The sequence below is a fragment of the Chiloscyllium plagiosum genome, chromosome 16 (genome assembly GCF_004010195.1).
Source record: "Chiloscyllium plagiosum isolate BGI_BamShark_2017 chromosome 16, ASM401019v2, whole genome shotgun sequence".
NCBI lineage: Eukaryota > Metazoa > Chordata > Chondrichthyes > Orectolobiformes > Hemiscylliidae > Chiloscyllium > Chiloscyllium plagiosum.
In genome coordinates this window covers 47,812,071-47,829,451 of record NC_057725.1, presented here as the reverse complement: position 1 = coordinate 47,829,451, position 17,381 = coordinate 47,812,071, and the positions used below count along the sequence as shown (strand labels likewise).

Below are 17,381 nucleotides of genomic sequence, written 5' to 3'. Positions count from 1 at the left end.
GGCAAATTACTGGTGCCCAGATGGATTCTGGAAAACTCTGGCCATTGAATCTGCTCAGACCTCAGTTTTGAGTGAAGGGCAAGGCAAGGCTGAGTTATATAAGTCAATGTCAGAAGTCACTTTCTTTTGTGGTGACAGGATGATCAAAAGTTGAATTTTAATTTTGCTAACTGTTCCATTTCAGCATGTTTCTTCAACCATTTCAGGGACTTAATCTTCACCACCCTCTCCAGAAATTTATTTCAAGCGTTGATCTCTTTTTGCATTCCTGCTTTAAGATTCAATGTTTCCTTTGATTATGAGTATCATTCCCCTAAGTTTTACCCTTTTGTGTGATTTTTTTGCTTAATTTAATCTGTTATAGTTTTACTCATATTGCAACTCATGCTGAAAGTTGAACTGTCTCCTTCACCTCCACAGTTTCTCCTAATTCTATTTGTGTATATTGTGTCATTGATGCATGTATACTTTACGCACTGATGCATGTATACTTTACGCTGAAGTCACTTTTGCTATTTATAAGCAAGAATTCCTATGAATGAAGGGGGCTCAAAAATCTGGCTCACTCAGCCTTTCATTATTTTAAGGTAGGTAAAACGAGCATCAGAATCTAGCGGGAAATAAGCAAGTGCAGTGCCTCAGTACACTGTTGCAATACATAAAAGATCAAGCCTATCAGAATAGTGCTCAAATTTATACCCAATGAAGAACAACTTCCCCCAGAGATTAAAACTAACTCGCTTCAAAGGATTTAAGTTCTAATGGTTTTGGAAGTAGCACTTGAGGAGAATTTTGTTAATAGGGTGACTGTAAAAATCAAGCAAAAGAATTGAGAAATGCCTCCTCCCTTAAAAGAGCTTGGGTGGAGATAACAGTAAAAACCATGAATTTGCACACACAATGGTAATTATAATTTTATCTGATTCTTTCATTTTCTGCTAAAGTGTGCACTGACACAAGAACAGTTCAACATATCAATTGGGAAGAGTGATAAACAATGAATCTCTAGTTGGAAAACAAAATTAGAAAGAAGACAAAAGACAGAAAAGGAAGTAAATACACACAGACAAAAAAGATACTGACGTTTTGAAAATTTTAGAACATAGAACAGTACAGGACAGTTCACGCCCCTCAGCCCACGATGTTTTGCCGAGCATTTATCTGAATTTAAGATCAACCTAACTGACACACCTCTCAATTTACGGCTATCCATGTGCTTGTCCAGCAGTCACTTAAATGTCCCAAATGTCTCTGACTCAATTACCACCGCTGGCAGTGCATTCCACGCATCCACAACTCTGTGTAAAGAACCTACCTTTGACATCTCCCCTATTCCTTCCTCCAATCACCTTAAAATTATGACCCCTCATGACAGCCATTTCTACAATGGGAAAAAGTCTCTGGCTATTTACTCTCCATGCCTCTCATTATCTTGTATTCCTCTATCAAGTCACCTCTCTTCCTTCTTCTCTCCAGTGTGAAAAGCCCGAGCTCACTCAACCTCTCTCCATAAGATAAGCCCTCCAATCCAGGCAGTATCCTGATTAAATCTCCTCTGCACCGTCTCTAAAGCATCTACATCCTTCCTACAGTGACCAGAACTGAACACAATATTCCAAGTGTGGTCTAACCAGAGTTTTGTAGAGCTGTAGCAGAACCTTGCGGCTCTTAAACTCAATTCCCCAGTTAATGAAAGCCAAAACACCATACGCCTTCTTCACAACCCTATTAACTTGGGTGGTAACTTTGAGGGATCCCGCTGTTCCTCCACTCTGCCAAGGATCTTGTCTTTAACCCTGTATTCAGCATTAAAATTTGACCTTTCAAAGTGAATCACTTCACCTTTATCCAGGTTGAACTCCATTTGCCACTTCTCAGCCCAACTCTGCATCTTATCATTGTCTTGTTGTAGCCTGCATCAGCCATCAACACTATCTACAAACCCACCAACCTTTGTACCATTGGCAAACTTACTAACCCACCCTTCCATTTCTTCATCCAAGTCATTTATAAATACTACAAACAGCAGAGCCCAAGAACAGATCCCTGCGGGACATCACTGGTCACCAACCTCCAGGCAGAATACTTTCCATCTACTACCACTCGCTGTTTTCTTTCAGCCAGGCAATTATTTTCTCTAGACAGCTAAATTTCCCTGTATCCCATACTTCCTAACCTTCTGAATGAGCCTACTGTGAGGAACCTTACCAAATGCCTTACTGAAATCCATATATACCACATTCACTGCTCAACCTTCAACCTGTCTCGTGAGGCATGACCTGCCCTTCACAAAGCCATACTGACTAGTTTTAATCAAAGCTGAAAATGTGTTGCTGGAAAAGCACAGCAGGTCAGGCAAAACATAGGATTTATCACTACTTGGAAAAACATAGTTTGTTTAAAAACTATCTCAAAGAATGCTTTCCAGTACCTTGCTTACCACAGACGTAAGACTGACTGGACTTCCCTATTCGCTTTCTTGAACAGAGGAACAACATTCACCTCCCTCCAATCATCTGGCACTAATCCTATGGAGAGTAGGATGCAAAGATCCTCGCCAGAGGTGCAGCAATCTCATTCCTCGCTTCCTGTCGTAATCTTAGATATATCTGGTCCGGCCGTGGCGACCTATCTATCTTGATGCATCCAAGAATATCCAACACATCCACTTTTGTAATACCAATCTGTTCAAGCCTATTAACCTGGTCCAAGGTGTTCTCACTATCAACAAGTTCCCTCTCTCTAGCGAATACTGAAACAAAAAACTCATTTAGTATCTCCCTTACCTCTTCAGACTCCAGGCGCAAGTTCCCTCCACTATCCCTGATCGGTTCTACCCTCTCTCTGATAATTTTCTTATTCCTCATGTAAGTGTAGAATGCCTTTGGGTTTCCTTAATCCTTCCCACCAAGGCTTTTTTGTGCCTCCTTCTAACTCTCCTCAGTCCATCTTTGAGTTCTTTCCTAGCTACGCTGTCAACATTTAAAACTGTGCTAGATCCTTGCTCCGTCAATCTTAAGTAAGCTTCCTTCTTTCTCTTGATGAGAAGCTTCTCTTCTCTTGTCATCCAAGGCTCCTTTACTTTACCATTCCTTGCTTGTCTCAGTGGGACAAAGTTATCCAACACTAGCAACAAGTGCTCCTTAAACAGCCTCCACATTTCTGTTGTGAATTTCCTGTAGAATAATTGTTCCCAATTTATACTCCACAGGTCCTGTCTAATTGCAGTATAATTTCCTCTCCCGAAATTAAATACTTTCCCATACTGTCTGTTCCTATCCCTCTCTATGGCTATGGTAAAGGTGAGGCAGTTGTGGTTAATGTCACCAAAAGGCTGTCCCACCGAGAGATGTGATATCTTGTCTGGCTCATCGCCGAGCACCAAATCCAATATGGCCTCTCCCCTAGTCGGCCCATCTACATATTGAGTCAGGAATTCTTCCTTGACACACCTGACAATATCAGTTCCACCCAGACCATCTGTACGAAGGAGGTTCCAATCAAATTGGGTAAGTTGAAGTCACCCATAACCACAATTCTGTTACATCTGCACTTTTCCAAGATCTGCTGTCCAATCTGTTCTTCCATCTCTCTGCTGCTATTGGGGGGGGGGTTAACAGAAAACACCCAATGAAGTGACTTCTCCTTTCCTGTTACTGACTTCCACCCAAACTGACTCAGTAGACAAACCCTCCTCAACAACCTCATTTTCTGCATCTGTGATGCACTCTCTAATTAATGATGCTACTCCCCCTCCTGTTTTACCCCCTCCTGTTTTACCCCCTCCCTGTTCTCTTTAAAAGATCTAAACCCTGGAACATCCAGCAACTATTCCTGACCCTGCAAAATCCATGTTTCCATTATGGCCACAACATGATAGTTCCAAGTGCTGATCCACGTTCATCGCTTTTATTCCTGACACTCCTTGCATTGAAACAGACACACTTTAATCTATCCCTTTGCCCTCTCAATTATGCATTCTTCCTGACAGACTCTTTGCATTCTATTTGTGCCCATTCAACAACTACCTTCTTCTCTGATCTGTAGCTCTGTTCCCCATCCTCCTGCCAAACTATTTTAAACCCTCCTGAAGTGCTATAGCAAATCTCCCACCTCCAGTTTAAGATAAATCTGTCCTTCATTACAGATCCCATCTTCCCCAGAAAATACGCCAATGATCTACATATTTGAAGCCCTCCCTCCTGCACCAGCCCTGTGTTTAGCTGCACTCGCTCCCTGTTTCTCACCTCACTAGCACTTGGCACCAATAGTAATCCTGAGATAACTACATGGCTTGTCCTACTTTTTACCTTCCAACCTAACTCCCTGAAGTCACTTTTGAGATCTTCATTCCTTTTCCTAGCTATGTCATTTGAATTGAGTACTTCATTACTGAAATAAATTATCAAGATATTTGTAGTGTTTGGATTATTTATAAAGGTATATCTTCAATGTATTGGCATTTGTTAGACTTCTTTTTAAATCTATCAGATTTCATCTTCAATCTGTGAAATCAGAGCTTTGAGTGTTGCATTCACCATATCTATCTACATAGATGGACGGGTCAAGAGGGTGGTGCGAGTTGGAGGCTTGGAACTAGGATAATGTGGGGGGAGGGGAAGTGAGGAAACTGGTGAAATACATATTGATCCTGTGTGGTTGCAAGGTCCCAAGGTGGAATATGAGGTGCTCTTTCTCCAGACGTCGGGTAGTAAGGGTTTGGCGATGGAGGAGGCCCAAGACCTGCATGTCCTTGGCGGAGGGAGAGGGGGAGTTGAAGTGTTCAGCCACAGCGTGGTGGGGTTGGTTGGTGCAGGTGTCCCAGAGATATAACATTGCCAAGTGATGACAGTGCACAAATGAGAAAGGGCACTACTACCTTTGCTGGTGAGCCATTTCTGTCAGGACCTTTGTATGGTAGACAGAAAATATTTTTCATTACAACGTCTGACTACTCCAAATCATTTGCAAAAGAAGAGTCTTCATTTGGAAATATAGCATTTAGAAGTGAATTGTAAGCAAAGGAAGCAGACATATATAACCAAAATGCTGTCAAGAGCTGCACTCTCTTTGAAGGATGATTCAGCACAATGTGTTTGTAAAGTCATCAAGCCAGCAGAAGCATTGAGTCTGATAAATGTATGACTCACTGAGTTTGCCCACTGAAAATCAAGACCCCACTATTCCCAGAGTCATCAAAAAAGTGAAAGGTTTTATGAAAGTACACAAAAGAAACATGGATATTATGGGTAGAGAAGACTGAGAAGGCAGTTCAACAGTCTCTGTTCACTGTGTTCACTTCATAGATCATTTTGGCTTGTCAGGGCTTGCTGCTCTTCTACCTTTCTCTTCTGGGTATTTTCACTTGGTAGCAGGAGGCACAGAATGACTGGTTCACATTTATAAAATCTCTGACAAATTGATTAAAAAGTACAGCTTATAGCAACCGATAAGTTTGTTCAGGGTTCAGGTGTTTTTGTTCTGCAGAGGAAAGAATGGTACCTTCCTTTCCAGAGGTCTGTTGGCTTCTGAACAATCATTCACATCCACCATCTGTTTGGCTACCCGGGAGATAAATCACAGTTGTTGGCAGGCAAAAGGCCTTAGTCACTGACAACTAGTCACCATTCAGCTTTTTGTTGCTAGACGAATCTACCTTTCTACACAACCCCTGGCTGCAGTGTTTCATCCCCTTTACTTGAGCAAGCAACAGCACTTATAATGGATCATCAGGTATTTTGTTTATAATAAAGAAAGTGCAGCAATCTCTTCATTAGTCCTTAGCTTTTCAAACAGTCCTTGCCCAGTTCAGTCCACAATCAAAAATACAGAACAAATATAAGTATACAGTCTTTACATAAAGATCTTGCTCAGATCAAAGAAAATCTATCTCTTCAACTGCTCAAGACGTTGAAATGAAATGCTGTCATGAACCATCATTCTGTTGTTGGTATAGGGAGGATTACTCATAGAGGTAAAATACTGGCCTGGTGGCTTCTTGTACAAAGTGATTAAGATCATTATACCCCCCAAAAAAAGGGAAAATAGACATTGAAGCTTGTCTACACAAACCATCAAGAGGAAGGTCGAGAAGTGCTCTATAGATCAAATATGACCATCACCTGTAGGTTATGTGGATTGTGTACATTAGAGGATTAGCCATGGGATATGTGAGGTTACAAAGATAGGGTAGGGGGATGGGTCTGAGTGGGATACTCTTCGGAGAGTCAGTGTGGACTCGATGGGCTCAATGGCCTGTTTCTACACTGTAGGGATTCTATGATGGTGCTTGCAATGAACATCAAACTAAACAGGTTAAATGTCTTGTATAACTCATAATACCCAAGACCATAGAGAAAACTTGGAGTAGACAGCTTCACTGTTTGTGGAATTGATTATCTTGTCACAACTGATTTTGATTGAAACATGTGAGAGTTCAATGATTTGACATGAATGATGACCAAAGGGATTTCAGAATACCTGAATGCACAGTCCAGTCATCATGACATTTGTGATATTGTAATGAGCAAGACAGACCCTTAATTGACTACTGAAGGATATAGATTACATCTATTGTTTCCACAGAGAAATGGAAAACGTTCGGTGCAAATTCTCAGAAGGATTATGAATGGATTCACTAGATCCAATATAATATACAAGGCATTCTGACAGTGAAGGACCACACCTACTTACAGTATGGAGGAGTATTCCAGTTCAGTAAATAATGATTACTCTTCCAAAAAGCTACTGAAATCATAAGTACTAGGAGTAAGTGATGTGATTAAAAAGTGGAACATCCAAAAGCCAAATTTCACCTTGATAAAACTGATGGAATGTTCTGAGAGTTGGAGAGTAATCCAACATTCAATGCACTCAAGAAAGAAAAGTCAATTTGGCAACTTTGGACTTGCATGGAGAAGTTGTCACCTCAATTATACAGGGTGAAGGTGATTGACCGGATCTATTATTGCAATTATAAAGATTTATGCTCAATTTCAAAGCTGTTCTTTCAGAGCAAACACCTAATGAGGGGCATCTGATCTGCCAACTAAATGAGGCACTGATTAACCATCAAGCATATCCGATTTGACACAGTAACACCATTCTCCAAACAATCTAAATCAACATCATTTAAGAAAACAGCAAATACCAAATAAACAACTAATAATAGCCTGCACATGTATATGATGTACAATTTACATGTACATGGATGCAAAAAAAAATTTCAAACAAGCTATTTGAATAAACTGCAAATGCACATTTGCATGCTTTTTTTCTGTGGAAATGAAGATTTTTGGATAAATGTACTGGTTTCCATATACTTGTGATTTCTGAAAGCAATGTATTCAAATAAATGCTTTGGCATTTTATTTCCACTTGAAATACTGAGTATTATTTGTACTAACTGATTATAGCTGGAATGGAGAGGAATTAGCTTACGATCCCCAAAATATACCCGAGTGGAGAATGGGAAGCCAAATCTGAGAGAAGTGAGGAATTTAAAAAAATCTGTGCTTTGATTTTTGTAATAAACGTTCAATTTCTATAAAGGAAACAATTATTGAAAAGTTACAGCGGGTAGAAACATATAAGTGACTCATTCATCCATCTACTATGTTTCAGTTCATATTACTCTTGTCTCAGAGTCAGAAGATTGTGGGTTCAAGTCCCACTCCATGATCTGAGAACAACATTTATGCTGACATTCTGGTATAGTACTAAGGGAGCACGGCATTGTTGGAAGGGGAGTCCTTCAGATGCAGACAAAACATCCAATCAGGATATTTTGAAAAGTAGAAGAGATGCCCCACTGTCCTGATCAATATCTATTTCTCAGTCAATATCACATAAAATAGATTACCCAGGCACTATGTTGTTGTTTGTGGATGCTTCCTGTTCATGAGTTGGAGGCTGAGTTTCCGACACTAAATAGTATCATTTCAAAGAGTACTTAACTGTCCATAAAGCACTTTTTGGATATCTGGCAGCCATAGAAATGCTACATAAATGCAAGTCTTTTTTTCCACATGACTACATATTTCTTCCATAATTTAATAATGGTAATAACCTTAGCAAGTTAAAATATCCAGGAACTTTCATACTCATTTCAAATGATGTCACTGCTCAGGCAAATTAGTATATTTTTGATACTGCACTGCTGGAAAAAAGTTCTAAAGGATTATAAAATCCAAAAGGATTATAAAATCCAAAAGGATTTTTCACTTTCAGGATTTTGCTTCAGATTTTGGTGTTTAGCTTTATTAATTCTTTTATACACTGTTTATAAAATAAAACTTAAACAGGAAAAATTGAGCCAGAAGCTACATGGTTTACTTCTGAATTCCGCTGGTAAACAGGGATTATAGACAGAAAAGTGCACCAATCCATTCAGTCGTTAAGAAAACCCTATCTGCTTATGACAACAATACAAAATATCTTTAATGTAATGAAATATCCACCCATTTCACATAATATAACAATATGTACAATACTAAGCATGAGGAGCGATTAGGGCAGATTATCAAAGGCTTGGTCAAAGAAGTTGGGAGTTCAGAAGTGTCTTAAAGGAGGAATGCAAGGAGCTTGAGCAGTGTAGAGAGGGAAGTCCAGAATTTAGGGCCCGAACTATAAACATCGCCACCAATGGTTGTAATAATTATAAACATCAATGCACAAAAGGCCAGAATTAGAAAAGTGCAAATATCTAGGAGCTGAAAATGATTAGAGAAAGGGAAAGGCAAGATTTGAAAATAAGGATGAACATTTTAAAATGCTATTTGACTGGGATCCTAAATAGATGAGCCAGCATGAGGACAGTAAGGAAATGGAGCTTGCAGTGAGTTAAGATGTGAACAGCAGAGATTTTGATGACTTCACATCAGTGGAGGGTAGAAAGTGGGACTCCAGCCAAGAGTGAATACTGCAGAATCAATACAGTGGAGAAGGAGGCCATTGATCCATCACGTTTGCACTAGCTCTTCAAACGAGCATGATTACCTAGTTACAATCTCCTGTTTTTTCACCATCCCCTTGCACACTATTTTTTAAAATCTAAGTATTCATACAATGCTCTCTTGAATGCTTCAATTGAACTTGCCTCCAACCACATGGACAGGCAGTACATTCCATACCCCAACTTCTCACTGTATGAAAGTGCTTGCTCTAACATCACTCTTACTTCTTTTGCACATTACTTTAAATCTATGCCATCTTGTTGTTTTTCCTTTGACGAGTGGGAACAGCTCCTCTATTTCTACTCGATCCAGTCCATTCATCATTTTGAAAAGCTCTCTCAGATGAATGTTGGACCAGTTGAGCCCAGAAGAAAGACGTAGGTCAGATGAGATCAAGTGATGTTGGAATTGGAAATATGAGAACTGAGCAATGCCATGAATATGAGGTCAGAAGTTTATCTCAGGATCAAATTGTAGTACCAACGTTGTGAACACACAATCAATCTCAGGCTGTGCCAGGGCAATGGATGGAGGCTATCTAGGGAACTGAGATAGGAAAAGGTACTGAAACTAATGACTTCAATACTTCCCAGTATTTCATACTCAATCAAGCTTCTACTCATCCAGTACAGCTTAAGCAATAAGATAGCAATAGTGGAGGAGTCAAGGCAGATGGTGATGAGGTAGAGCTGGATGTAGTCAGTATACATGGACAAACTAATGTTATGATGTCACCAAGGATGGCCTATAGATGAGGAATTAGAGTCAGAGTCATAGAGATGTACAGCATGGAAACAGACCCTTTGGTTCAACCTGTCCATGTCGACCAGATATCCCAACCCAATCTAGGCCCACCTGCCAGCACACAGCCCATATCCCTCCAAACCCTTCCTATTCATATACCCATCCAAATGCCTCTTAAATGTTGCAATTGTACCAGCCTCCATCACTTCCTCTGGCAGCTCATTCCATACATGTACACCCTCTGCATGAAAAAGTTGCCCCTTAGGTCTCTTTTATATTTTCCCCTCTCACCCTCAACCTATGCCCTCTAGTTCTGGACTCACCGACCCCAGGGAAAAGGCTTTGTCTATTTATCCTATCCATGCCCCTCATAATTTTGTAAATCTCTATAAGGTCACCCCTCAGCCTCCGACGCTCCAGGGAAAACAGCCCCAGCCTGTTCAGCCTCTCCCTATAGCTCAAATCCTCCAAACTTGGCAACATCCTAGTAAATATTTTTTTAACCCTTTCAAGTTTCACAACATCTTTCCAATTGGAAGGAGACCAGAATTGCACGCAATATTCCAACAGTGGCCTAATCAATGTCCTGTATAGCCGCAACATGACCTTCCAACTCCTGTACTCAATACTTTGACCAATAAAAGAAAGCATACCAAATGCCTTCTTCACTATCCTATCTACCTGCGACTCCACTTTCAAGGAGCTATGAACCTGCACTCCAAGGTCTCTTTGTTCAGCAACATTCCCTAGGACCTTACCATTAAGTGAATCAGTCCTGCTAAGATTTGCTTTCCCAAAATGCAGTACCTCGCATTTATCTGAATTAAACTCCATCTGTCATGTCTCGGCCCATTGGCCCATCTGATCAAGATCGTGTTGTAATCTGAGGTAACCCTCTTCGCTGTTCACTACACCTCCAATTTTGGTGTCATCTGCAAACTTACTAACTGTACCTCTTATGCTTGTATCCAAATCATTTATGCAAATGACAAAAAGTAGAGGACCCAGCACCAATCCTTGTGGCACTCCACTGGTCACAGGCCTCCAGTCTGAAAAACAACCCTCCACCATCACCCTCAGTCTTCTACCTTTGAGCCAGTTCTGTATCCAAATGGCTAGGTCTCCCTGTATTCCGTGAGATCTAACCTTGCTAACCAGTCTCCCATGGGAACCTTGTAGAATGCCTTACTGCAGTCCATATAGATTATATCTACTGCTCTGCCCTCATCAATCCTCTTTGTTACTTCTTCAAAAACTCAATCAAGTTTGTGAGACATGATTTCCCACACAAAAGGCCATGTTGACTTATCCCTAATCATTCCTTGCCTTTCCAAATACATGTACATCATGTCCCTCAGGATTCCCTCCAAAAACGTGCCCACCACCGACGTCAGGCTCACTGGTCTATAGTTCCTTGGCTTGTCCTTACTACCCTTCTTAAAGAGTGGCAACACGTTAGCCAACCTCCAGTCTTCCGGCACCTCACCTGTGACTATCGGTGATGCAAATATCTCAGCAAGAGGCCCAGCAAACACTTCTCTAGCTTCCCACAGAGTTCTGGGGTAGACCTGGTCAGGTCCTGGTGATTTATCCAGCTTTATGCATTTCAAGACATTCAGCACTTCCTCCTATATAATATGGACATTTTGCAATTGAAGGTCAAGTATTGATCTTGGGGGAAATATGATATTTTCTAACAACATGTAGAATGCACAATTAGGAGTGGAAACCCAAGTTATTAACTGTTGTGCATGAAATGCTACTTTTACTAAGCCACTATACCTAGAATACAAATCTGGTATATTTATGTTGTCTGATTCATTGTCTTACATTGAAGAATCTGTGGCAAAATGTACCTTCCAAAGAAACCATCAGAGTTCAGTATGTTGGTTCTTCATACCACATCACACCTATGTATACTTCAGCACAAGCAGCAAGAGGGATAATTTTGAAGCAGTTCAAATGCTGAGTTAATTGATTTTCTAGGTTTGCTCCATCACTGTTCAGAGAGAAGGCTCACTGTTCTGGCTCAAAGCTGGAATCTGACTATTGGTGTGTGTGAAACTGTATGCTTCTATGAGTTGGCAAATTTGGTAGAAAATTGGGGTGAGAAAAAACGCAATCACACAGGTCACATGCATTTAAAGTGCATGTTGATTAAAATTACTTGAATTCTACTTGGTGTAATGAATGTGCAAATCAGTACAACTTCAAATTAATCAATTATTTTGCTTAACATGAGCATATTATCAACTCATTGATCATATTCCCTATACCTTTGCTAATCACTATATAATTGGAATTAAATTACTGTTTGCATGGATATTCAATTAGCTGACCTACAATTAGATTTCTTTTTAATGTTGATGTACAGCCAACTGCAGGTAGTATGTGAAAGACAGGAATAAAGTGCCTTCGTAATATAATTTTCCACAACTCCCAGAATTGTCTGAAGATGAACAGCTAGATTGTGCTCCATAACAGCACAAAATACAAAAAGCATACGTAGCCAGATTTCCAATCCCTAATCTGGCACCGAAGATTTTTCCTTTTATCATGTGTGTGAAATCCCATTATTTTGTTAGTTGCAAGTTTTGACTGTTAGTCTTCTGCTAATGGATTTTTTATCAGCTTATTAAAGCTTGTTTCTGCTACGCTATTAAGTGTCATGTTGCTTCCTTTGGTGGGGCCTTGCATTAATGTAAAAAGGCTTGCAGAACTGCTGTGTAGCAGATCTGATTTTTTTATTAATTTGATAAAAGGAGAAATGTTGTGGTTATCAATGAAACTAAGTTGATGTACTGAAACTGTATTACAAAAAGATTATAAATTAGATTTGAGACAGCATGACAGACATCATACTCATAATGGTGTGTTACTGAAATTATTTTACACCTGCAAAATCAGTGATTTATAAATGGTACATAGCAGAACTTATGCGATTTTTCACATTAGAGTTATGAAGTTACGAATGTCCTCAAATCTATTTGATATATATTCATTATTTTATGAGAGAGAAAAAAAATCTCAATGTCCAAATACTAGAAATATGTCTCAGGTCTTATAGCCTGAGCCCAGCCTCAGTGAACAGCACTGCATGAGTAACAGCACCAGGGGAATTCTGAATGGTTGGGAGCATATTTTTTCTATAATGCTCCTTCTAAGGTTGTAGCGCAAGACTCTAAATGTCCTTTTATAAGTATCACCTTAGGAATCTAAGAGAATGTATCCAGCTGCCTGTGAGTTAATTGCATTGCACAAGCGAATTTATCACATTTATACCATATCAGGAAAGAAAGCTTATTTATTTGCCAGAGAGGGGTGTCCTTTTCTTAATAAAAAACTAAATCATTTGGATGGGAAGAATGGATTATTGTACAACGTCCTGGTGATAGCTGCTAAATTAAACATGACTCAATCTCAGAGATGCAGCATTATATCCATAGAGGTTATCCAGTTTTGAGAGTTCAGTGATGGTTGTAAGAACGAAGAGTTCTGTCTTATGAAGCAAACTGACATTAGGAAGATGCATAGGAAGAAGTGGAACAAGAGCTGTCACCAACTACAAGATAATGTTAATAGCATTGAACCACAATTTCACACTTATAGCTAATGTATTCCTAGTTCCCTTGTGCACTGGGAGTAATATTGTCTGGGATTGGCACTTGGGTTTAATCCAATTAACTACATATTTTTATAACCTATATTTAAATATCTATGCCTAGTTCCATATGTTCCTTCAATTTTTGCACATTCCCATTCCCACAATTTCTTGTTAACAGATTTATTTTTATTAAAAAAAGGAAATAGTGTGTTTAAATAATGAAAGCAAGTTTGTTCCAAAAATGCAGAAAAATCTATTTAAGAATCCATAGAATCCCTACAGTGTGGAAGCAGGCTATTTGATGCATTGAGATCAGAGTGGTGCTGGAAAAGTGGTTGCTACCTTCTCCCCATCCCCACTCTCCCATTTATCTCTCCACCCTGGAGGTTTCCTGCTTCTATTCCTGATGAAGGGCTTTTGCCCAAAATGTTGATTTTCCTGTTCCTCGGATGCTGCCTGAACTGCTGTGCTTTTCCAGCACCACTCTGATCTAAACTCTGGTTTCCAGCATCTGCAGTCCTCACTTTTGCCTATTTGATGCACTGAGTCCACACTGACGCTCCAAAGAGCATCCCAACCAGACCCATCTCCCTACCCCATCCTGTAACCCTGCACTTTACTATGGCTAATCCATCTAGATTGCACATTCTTGGACACTATGGACAATTTGGCATTGAATAATCCACCTAATCTGCACATTTTTGGACTGTCAGAGGAAACCAGAGCAATCAGGATCCACGCAGACTCAGGGAGAATGTGCAAACTCCACACAGCCAGTCACCCTAGGGTGGAATTGAACCTGGGTTGCTGGCATTGAGAGGCAGCAGTGCTAACCAGCCAACCCCACTGAGCCATCATGCCACCAAATGTCATCTTGTGAAACTGGAAAGCTGAGGGGCATCCAAAAATACACTTATTTATAATACAGCAAAACACACAATTGGAAATACAGTACTGTGGTTTGTTAAGTTGGAAAGTTGAGACCAAATGGATTGAAGAGCAGTCTGCATACATAAATATTTGTTTGGGATTTTCTATGCAGGTATTTCATGAGGCAAGAGTGTGTAAGGTAGTAGATAATGTACAAGAACTTAACAACTCCTTATTTGCATCCCTTATTTTGTTACTAACTTCTTTCTACTCTGAAGAAGATTCAACAGATGGCTTAAGTAATGTCCACTGGAGCTGTAATCTATTACATGCGAAGAGTGATTGATTTTGCTTCTTGTGATCATTTCTCATCTCTGCCACTGAGGAGAGACATCAAGTAGAATTCAGGTATTTCTCTAAGAGAGGAATTGACAGGTCATAACAAGAGAGAGCTACTCTTGATCAATCACACTTGTCTCTTGGCACTGGATTTCAAAACAAAGTAGGCATTGCTCTGGGTTAACTCTCTGCAGCATCTGGCTTGGAGACTGATGATAATTCTGGGTAATTGCAAAATTCAAAAAAAGAGATGACCTTTCAGGGGAGAACTAGAACTTAATTGGAAAAAAAAACAATGGTATGGCAGATTCTGGAAATTTGGAATAAAAATAATTCTGTAAATACTCAGGTTTGATGGTATCACAAATAGAGTTAACATTTCAAGGCAAATATGACTTTTATTCAGAACCAGTTTGGATACTATCCCGGATAGTTGGAGACAGGATGTATCTCTTGGAATTTGCAGAAGCCTTGATGCAATAAGTATGCAAGAATTGCCTTGGATGTTTAAACTTCCAAACCTAAGGGGCAAATGCAAACACAGACTGAATTTTCTCTAGCTGTGGGTGGTGAGACTTTAGGCAGGAGAGAGGAATTTCACAGAAATAAGAGTCAATTGAGTCTGGATTGCTCCTTGATACTTTCCTGCACCCATGGACGCTTCTCAGTGCTACCTGGAAAGATGACTGCTTACCCACCATATCAAGGCAGACAGGCAATTTAAGTTGTTGAAACACCTATTTGCAAGAATTTTACATGACTACCCGCATTTTATTGGAGGAGTGCCCCTCTTATCCCCAAAATCGCATTAGGAGGTCACCATGATTAATGGGGGTGGTGGAGAAATCAGAGTTAGGAAAGAAAATTTGTGGCCACAACAATCCAAGAAGAGGGCTTTCCAGTTTGATCTGAGGGCCATGCTGTATTCATAGAACAGAGAACAGTACAGTACAGGAAAGGGCCTGTTGGTGCACAATGTTGTGCCAAACATGGTGTCAAATTAAACTAATCCCTTCTGCCCGCCCTTGGTACATATCCTTCCAATCTTTGCATATTCAAGTGCTTATCTAAAAGTCCCTTAAATGTCTCTAGCGTATCTGTCTCCATCACTACCCCTGGCAGCATGTTCCAGACTCCTACTCACTCTTTGTTGAAAAAACTTGCCCCTCACCCCCTTCCAATCTAAATTGGAGTGATTGTAGCAGAAGCAGCGGGAACATGATGTTTTTCATAATAGAATGGTGAAAGAAGTGCTGGCCAATAGGGAAGCAGGAAATCAGCTCTGCTAGTTTGACGGTTGTCAAGTACAAGTACAAGACCCCTCCATTTTTTTCTAACATTGACCCCAAAACCTACAGGACAAGCCTGCCAATATAAACCTTCCAGTATCTTTTTAAGGAAATGCTTTGGATTTGTGAAATGTTTTTAACTATATGTATCAGTGTTTAAGAGGGTAAAAACAATGACAGCAGATGCTGGAAACCAGATTCTGGATTCGTGGTGCTGGAAGAGCACAGCAGTTCAGGCAGCATCCAAGGAGCAGTAAGATCGACATTTCGGGCAAAAGCTCTTAATCAGGAATACATGGGAACCCAGACTGTAGCTTTAGGGTGCAGGACCTGGAATGTAGGGAGGTTAGGAACATGGCATCAATTTCAAAGGAGGGTGCCTGTAAACAGGAAAGTGGTTTGAAGTGTGTATACTTCAATGCAAGAAGTATACGAAATAAGGTAGGTGAACTTGCAGCGTGGGTTGGTACCTGGGACTTCGATGTTGTGGCTATTACGGAGATATGGGTAGAACAGGGACAGGATTGGCTGTTGCAGGTTCCAGGGTTTAAATGTTTTAGTAGGTTTAGAGGTGGGGGTAAAAGAGGGGGAGGTGTGGCATTGCTTGTCAAAGATAATATTACAGTGGTGGAAAGGACGATGGATGAAGACTCGCCATCAGAGGTAGTTTGGGCTGAGGTTAGGAATAGGAAAGGCGAGGTCACCCTGTTAGGAGTCTTTTACAGGCCTCCTAATAGTCCTAGAATCATTGAAGAAAGGATAGGGAAGGTGATTCAGGAGATGAGTGACAGTAATAGGGTGGTTGTTATGGGGGACTTTAACTTTCCTGATATTGATTGGGAAAGCTATAGCTCAAGTTCGTTAGATGGGTCAGTGTTTGTTCAATGTGTGCAGGAGAGTTTCCTGACACAATATGTAGACAGGCCAACAAGAGGTGAGGCCATACTGGATTTGGTTCTGGGTAACGAACCAGGCCAGGTGTTAGAATTAAAGGTAGGTGAGCACTTTGGGGATAGTGACCATAATTCGGTGATTTTTACTCTCATGATGGAGAGGGATAAGTGTGTACTACAGGGCAAGAGTTATAGCTGGGGTCAGAGAAATTATGATGCGGTGAGGCATGACTTAGGATGTGTGGCTTGAAAAACTAAACCCGAAGGCAAGAGTGTAAAGGATATGTGGAACTTGTTCAAGGGGCAACTACTGAGTGTCCTTGATAATTACGTACCGAGCAGGCAGGGAGGAAAGGGTCGTGCGAGGGAGCCGTGGTTTAATAAGGAATTGGAATCCCTTGTTAAATGGAAGAGGGCGGCCTATCCCAAGATGAGACGTGAAGGTTCAATTGAGGCGATTGAGAGTTATAGGGTAGCCAGGAAGGACCTGAAGAGAGAGCTAAAAGCAGCAAGGAGGGGACATGAAAGGTCCTTAGTCGGTAGGATTAGGGAAAACCCTAAGGCTTTCTATAGGTATGTTAGGAATAAAAGAATGACTAGGGTAGGAATAGGTCCAGTCAAGGATAGTAGGGGGAAGTTGCGTGTGGAGGCGGAAGAGATTGGGGAGACACTGAATGAATACTTTACT

The 17,381-nt window shown here is 40.5% G+C and overlaps 1 protein-coding gene across 4 annotated transcripts in view; it reads right to left on the bottom strand.

Moving 5' to 3' along the window:
• Positions 1-17,381, bottom strand: part of syt7a (synaptotagmin VIIa) — a 671,470-nt gene that overhangs the window by 404,820 nt on the left and 249,269 nt on the right. The gene's annotated exons all lie outside the window — the stretch shown is intronic.